Source organism: Poeciliopsis prolifica, unplaced genomic scaffold (assembly GCF_027474105.1).
Source record: "Poeciliopsis prolifica strain line A6 unplaced genomic scaffold, Auburn_PproV2 SCAFFOLD055, whole genome shotgun sequence".
Taxonomy (NCBI): Eukaryota; Metazoa; Chordata; class Actinopteri; order Cyprinodontiformes; family Poeciliidae; genus Poeciliopsis; species Poeciliopsis prolifica.
The window spans coordinates 3,159,426-3,165,425 of record NW_026562430.1 but is presented as its reverse complement, the minus strand read 5'-3'; the positions used below and the strand labels follow the sequence as shown (position 1 = coordinate 3,165,425).

General features: G+C 35.6%; 1 long non-coding RNA gene across 1 annotated transcript in view; it reads left to right on the top strand.

The window, feature by feature from the left end:
* The first annotated feature begins 1,687 nt into the window (after positions 1-1,687).
* Positions 1,688-6,000, top strand: part of LOC129379104 (uncharacterized) — a 39,145-nt gene continuing 34,832 nt past the window's right edge. The window contains exons 1-2 of the long non-coding RNA XR_008608142.1: positions 1,688-1,812; positions 3,883-4,072. This is a non-coding gene — a long non-coding RNA (uncharacterized LOC129379104). The remainder of the gene's footprint in view (positions 1,813-3,882; positions 4,073-6,000) is intronic.

The window sequence follows — 6,000 nt, the reverse complement described above, 5'->3', positions numbered from 1 at the left end:
CTTGTGTTTGTGTCTTTTTAATATCGGACAGGTCAAAGTGTTTGGTAAAAAATGTTAAAGCCATTACATTGGATATATTTGTATTTAAATACATTTACTTATACGGGTGAATCTCATTGAGACACATTGTATTTCAAAACTTACACTCAAGATACATCATTTTCTACTTTCTCCAACAATTTTGATTGCTATGTTTAATTGTAAGAGTGCAGAAAACTGTTTGCAGAATTTAAGCAATTAATGTTTTGTTTTACCTGATTGGCATCGGAAATATTCCACTCTTTGCTCTTGCAGAGAGAGTTTTGACAAAGTATATATGTATGTTACAGGTAGAGCTGATATATGGTTAAAGAAAATCCTCAAAAGTCAGTTTGACTTTTGAGGATTTGAAAAAACTGGAAAAAATAGTAACTACACTGTATTTCTTTCTTTTTTTTAACTTCAATTCTATTTTTTATTGTTTTTGTTGTATTGTATTCATCTTTATTGATCTTTTAATTAATCATCGCCGGCATCTTCTGCTTTCCAGAGCTGCTGAGGAAAATCTATACCCACATAAAAGATGAAAATCCCAACGACGACTATTTTGGATGTTGTGAATTTGGCCCCTTCTAGGTTTTTTGAAAGCCTATTTACCAAGTAATCACAGAATAAACTCTCCAGGGATGATATTCACAAGTGAAATAGTAATTTCCCTCAAACTGAATTCTTGCAACAGCATGAAATGCCTCATGCTGGCCTTTAGAAGTGTGTCTGGTTTAAAGACATTTCCTTTTCCTTTAGATACAAGCAGACAGCTGTGCCTTGACCTAAGAAGCTGCGTCTTTGCTGCTGTGCTAAAGCAAAAAGACGCTCTTTGAGAACAGCAAAGTCTGTATTCTGTACAGAGAAGACAGACGGTTTAAGAGTGGAGTGAAATATTAAACAGTGAAACCCATCAATAAGAGAAGTGGCCTTCGGCATCAACTGTTTAACGGCTGCAGGAATGAAAAAAACTGACTGTGTTCTTTATATTACCACCTTCTGGGGAATAATAACAGTAGCTTAGCAGTGAAATGGGATGCTTAATTTGTGCCAGCACAGGAGGGAGGTCCATTTATTTGTGCATTAAAAAGATGTTACTACAGATTTATATTGCCTTGTTGGAAAGGTCCTTATTATGGAAGAATTTTTTTTCTCATAATTCTGACTGTAATCTTCAAAGGTCAACAGAATGCTGAGAAAAAATTTATAATTCTCATAATTTAAGTCAGAATTCTGAGAAAGAAGTCAAATTATATTATTTTCAGTGGTCTTGTAGCTTTCCAGTAAAACATAATTCAATTAAAATAAATCACTGAAGGAAATGACATATTGTAACTCGGCTAATGCTAATGGCTACTTCCGGTATTCCCGGGGCGCTGCGATTCCGACTTTAATCTTTTAAATTTAAAGCACTCATTTCACTATTATTTTAATAATTTTCAATATTCCGTTTATTTTTGATAAAACAAAAGGAGTTTTGCCGCTAGCTAAATAGTTAGTGCCCTTCTTTTGAAGAAATGACCAACACAATTTAAACTAACAGCGAGAAGGAAGCTAAACAATACCAAAGGCCGCCACTGGGGGGCAGCATTCAACCGGAAGATAACTCAACTGTTGCTATGGCAGCTTCATGGCGTTCCACATAAAAGTTCTGGCGGGAAGGAATAAGGATTTTATTCGGAGGCACACCTGGAGTCATTAAAAGAATTATAATGCTGCTGTTCGGACACAACTGGAGAAGAATGAGTCACAAAACCGAGACAGAGCAGGCGATAGTCAACATAACCGGTATGTGTTCTTATTAGTAGTAATTTTGGGTATTTTTCAAGACGACATTAGCATGTTGTTGGTGTTTTTCTGGGAAATATGTTTTCCGTTATAACATAATTTTATGTGTAGACACTTCATTATTAATTTAATTGGGGAGTTTTACCTCAACATGGTAAATGTTGAGGTAAAACATTTCCCTAACGAACACACTGAGTCACCTGTGTCAGTGGAAATGTTGGTATTTTAAGGGCCAAAACGACAGTAGTTCATCTAGGTAGAAAAAAATAACACCGTCAGGCAAAATAAAAGTTTTCCAAATCAACTTCTTTCAATGTGAAACTTAAATAAACAATCAATAATTTTTATGAAATATTCACCAGACAATAATGATAATAAATGTATTCATTTATTTGTACCTTGCTCTAAAAAGATACAGCTAGTTTTGATCATTTACCAGCAGGGGGCAGCATCGCCCTAGGTTTAGTTAGACCTTTGCATTGATTGTTACATACAAGTAGCTTTTCTGTGAATTGTATTTCCAGTATTAATGTTTTATATTTGCTGTAAAAGGATTTTCATTACTTGAATTTTGTCGCGATAATCCATTTGGAAGATTCAAGCGGCATGTATATAATTATACAATTATAAAACCAGGTAAAAGTGGCTCATTGATAAAAAACTCAATAAATATAAAAAATAAAGTCTCCATCTCGAATCCCTGATTCACTTGTCTCACTAACAATAATATTTGTGATCTTTTGTAACCACAGGATGCGTAAAATCTGTCTAAAATGTATTTTAGTGAATGAAAACACTGCTGTACGGTATAAATTGTGTCCACAGGGGGCAGTGTGTCTCCATGTAAGGTATCTACAGTGTTATAACTGTCAATTCAAAGCGGAGACAGTAAATATTTATACATGAGACCAACAAAAGGTCATATGAACAGAAAAACCTGGTTCCTCTTGACTGTGTTCAGACAGCTTTCCGAGCCCCAAACAGCTGGAAACGACTCCAGCTGCAGGTTTGACTCCAACATCCCTGCTTGTTCCTTTGCCATTTCATCCAGTCTGCCATAGCAGCACTAACACTACTCCCACTCATGTTTTTTTTCTCTCTCTTTCTCTGAACCACATTTCAACTAACCTGACATTTCCCTTCTCATGGGGTCTTTCTTCCGAGACTGGAAGACCTTTGCACAGCTGCTGGAATATACATATTTTTCTAGAAACTCCTGCTGAACGAAAAAAATCTTGTACAAAATTAATGTTTTCTTTATTTGATCCAGCAAAATGTAGTGCAGATATACCATGCAGCTTTCTGAACGAACTTCTAAATGGTGCTTAGCTTTTAATTTCCTGACCACACAATGGGATCCTTCCATCATTTCCGTGCCTTTTGATAGAAGAAGCTAACATGCGGTTCAGTTTTTACTGTAGAACCAATCCTGCTTTAACATTCCTTGTGGCTGACAGAAATACAAAGCAGCAAAATGTTGCTCCTCACCAGGACTGAGGCAAGCAATGCAGTTATCTTCATGTTTGTTATGCTGACGTTAATTACAGGAGGTGTGTATAGAACCAGGCTAAGGAACTTATTTTGTCCAAAAATGCTTTTACATTCACAGATACACAGTTAGTTGCAGATTGTTCTCACTACTTCTGCATTTTGACAAACTTTTATGTATTTTTTTATTCTGATATTCCTATATAAATGGTATTTACTTCATAAATCACTGAATAATAATTTTTTTCAGTTTTCTAAATTAAAGTCTACAATATTGTATCAGGGCCATTGTAGAAACAAAATTTTCTCCAAAAACCTCAGAAATGTTCTGGAAGAAAACTTGGAAAAGTAAATCTGTTGAGTTTTGCAGGGGAGTGGTTTTCTTCTCCTTCACAGGGTGGCAGGCCGATGGCATCCAGCTGTTACTCATCACCACAAATCTGCAAGGTCCTTAAAGAGGAGCAGCTTCCCTGAATTAAATGCCAGATAGTTCTTCTTCTGCAGTGGTTCTCTGTAGCTATTAGCGCTGTATTGCCAGTGTTCTCTGTATTCTGACTCTTTTTCATCTACTCCTTCCTCTAGTGAACCTGCGCTGAACTCTCTGAGTCAGACTCACCTGGACGATCTGATTCTCGCTGCTCCGTTGGGCCTTGCACCTGGGTACATCACACCTGCCACTCAGCTGCTGCCTGTCCGCCCTCAGTCTCCACAACATCACGCCAACTGCTGGAACTCCCAAGGACTCCCCTCTGCCTACCTCAACCCGGCGACTGTAAGCCACCATCAGGTTATCCGTCATTATTTCCTCTTTAACCGCTCAGTTTTTCAGTTCCTCCGCTGACCTGGTTCCTCCCTGCTGTCGCAGATCGACGTCCCTCCACACATTTCACTGTCGAATAAAATGATTAAAACTGTGTCTGTAGTTGTTGCTTGCCTTAGAGTCCTGGAAACCTCGCATTATGACAAAAACATTTCATGGAAGACCTCAGTAATTTTCTAGAAAAACCAATTTGAAATTTCTGAGTTTGAAAAGTCAAACATTTGTTTGAAAAAACAGAAATTTTGAGATTAAGCTCAGAAATTTTCTAGAATGTTAAAAAATTTTGACTTCTTAAACCTGAAAATTTTTTTTTTCTTTTTTCATTAGAAAAACTAATGAGTTTTTTTTGTTGCTAATTTTCAACTTCTCAAATTCAGAAACTTCCTCATTTTTTAGGACATTTTCTGAGATTAATCTGAAAATGTATAATTTCTTTGGTGGAAAATTGCTCCTTTATTTTTTTGTTATCTATAATGACTCTAATATTTATATTTAAAACTTATTTTGTTTTGTTTTGAGGGTTTTATGCAACAAAAACACTGTTTATAATTATTGAGAGGAAAATAAATTAAACATGGTTTTGGATTTTTAAGTCTTGCAGATCTTTTTCTCTAAAACCCTAAAAAAAAAACATCTAACGTCTCCAAAGTATAAACGGGTAAATACTTTTGTAGTATTTATGTCTTCAGTTTCAGATTACTTCTTTTTTAATCACTTATTATTCATTTAGTTTTGCAAATTTTCACTCACAGATTAAAAAAGGCACAAAATAAGGATTTTAAAGACACATAAATGTAATTAATCGTAAACTTTCAATCTGTTTGTGGAAGAAAAAATTATAAAACCTTTCTGTCATTTCCAGCTTCTATTTAGGGGCGGAGTAAGATTTAATTCTGCAGATATTTTTGTCATTTTTCTTGCTTTTTGGGTCTGTTACAAAAAAATCCAATAAAATGGATCATTTGATGTGACGAAAAGGAAAAAAGCTATGTGAACATTTTGTGTGGTGTTGTACATTTAAAAAAAATTATATTCTGTGCATTTGCTCAGAAAAAAATGTTACAGAAATAGATCAAGTTGGTTTGATTACCTAGAAGTTAGAGTTTATAGAAACACACTTTATGCTTCACTGTCAGGGCCAGGAAAATACTAATAGAGTTAAAGTTTATTTTTCTGATTTTCCGCCTTACTGATCTTTCAACAAAATGTTTCAAAAGCAATTTGTTGATTTCTGCTTTGCTGCTACTTTAGTTGTTATCCTGGGATTTTCTTTTAACACAATGTGTGTTTATGCTTTGCTGTCTCTGAATTTCACTTTGTGTGCTGAAATACGCTTCCAAGAACATTTTTTGTTCATTTTACAAGGTGCCAGGACGACATTTGATGACTCTGTCTTGAAACACTGACGGTTTTAACTGTTTGCCCTTTGCAGGAAGTCAGAAAGGCAACACGGTTTGACACATAGAGAAATAAATGAAAACTGCAGTACCTATGAATAAAGGCTTTATATAACATTTTCCTACATATCAGTGGAAATACATGGTCGGAAATGTTACCTACGTCCAATTCAAGGCATTTAATTTCTTTGTTGGAATTGGATCTATATATACATTGGTAATGTGAAATGTCGTGCAGTTTGCTGAGTGTTTTTCTGAGCTTGATTGCAGTGTCACCTGAGGAAATAGCCACTGCAGCAGTGATTACCTCCACATCTCTGCAGCAGTTGTCTTGTTTTCCCAACTTTCCATCTTAGTTAAGTTGCTTCACACCTCTGAAGCGGACTTGGAGCGACTAATTTAGAAACCTTTAGAATACCGTTATCCCATCAGTTATAGTTGCATTGTCCTTTGGTGCAGGCCTACTCACCGATTAAATTAGTA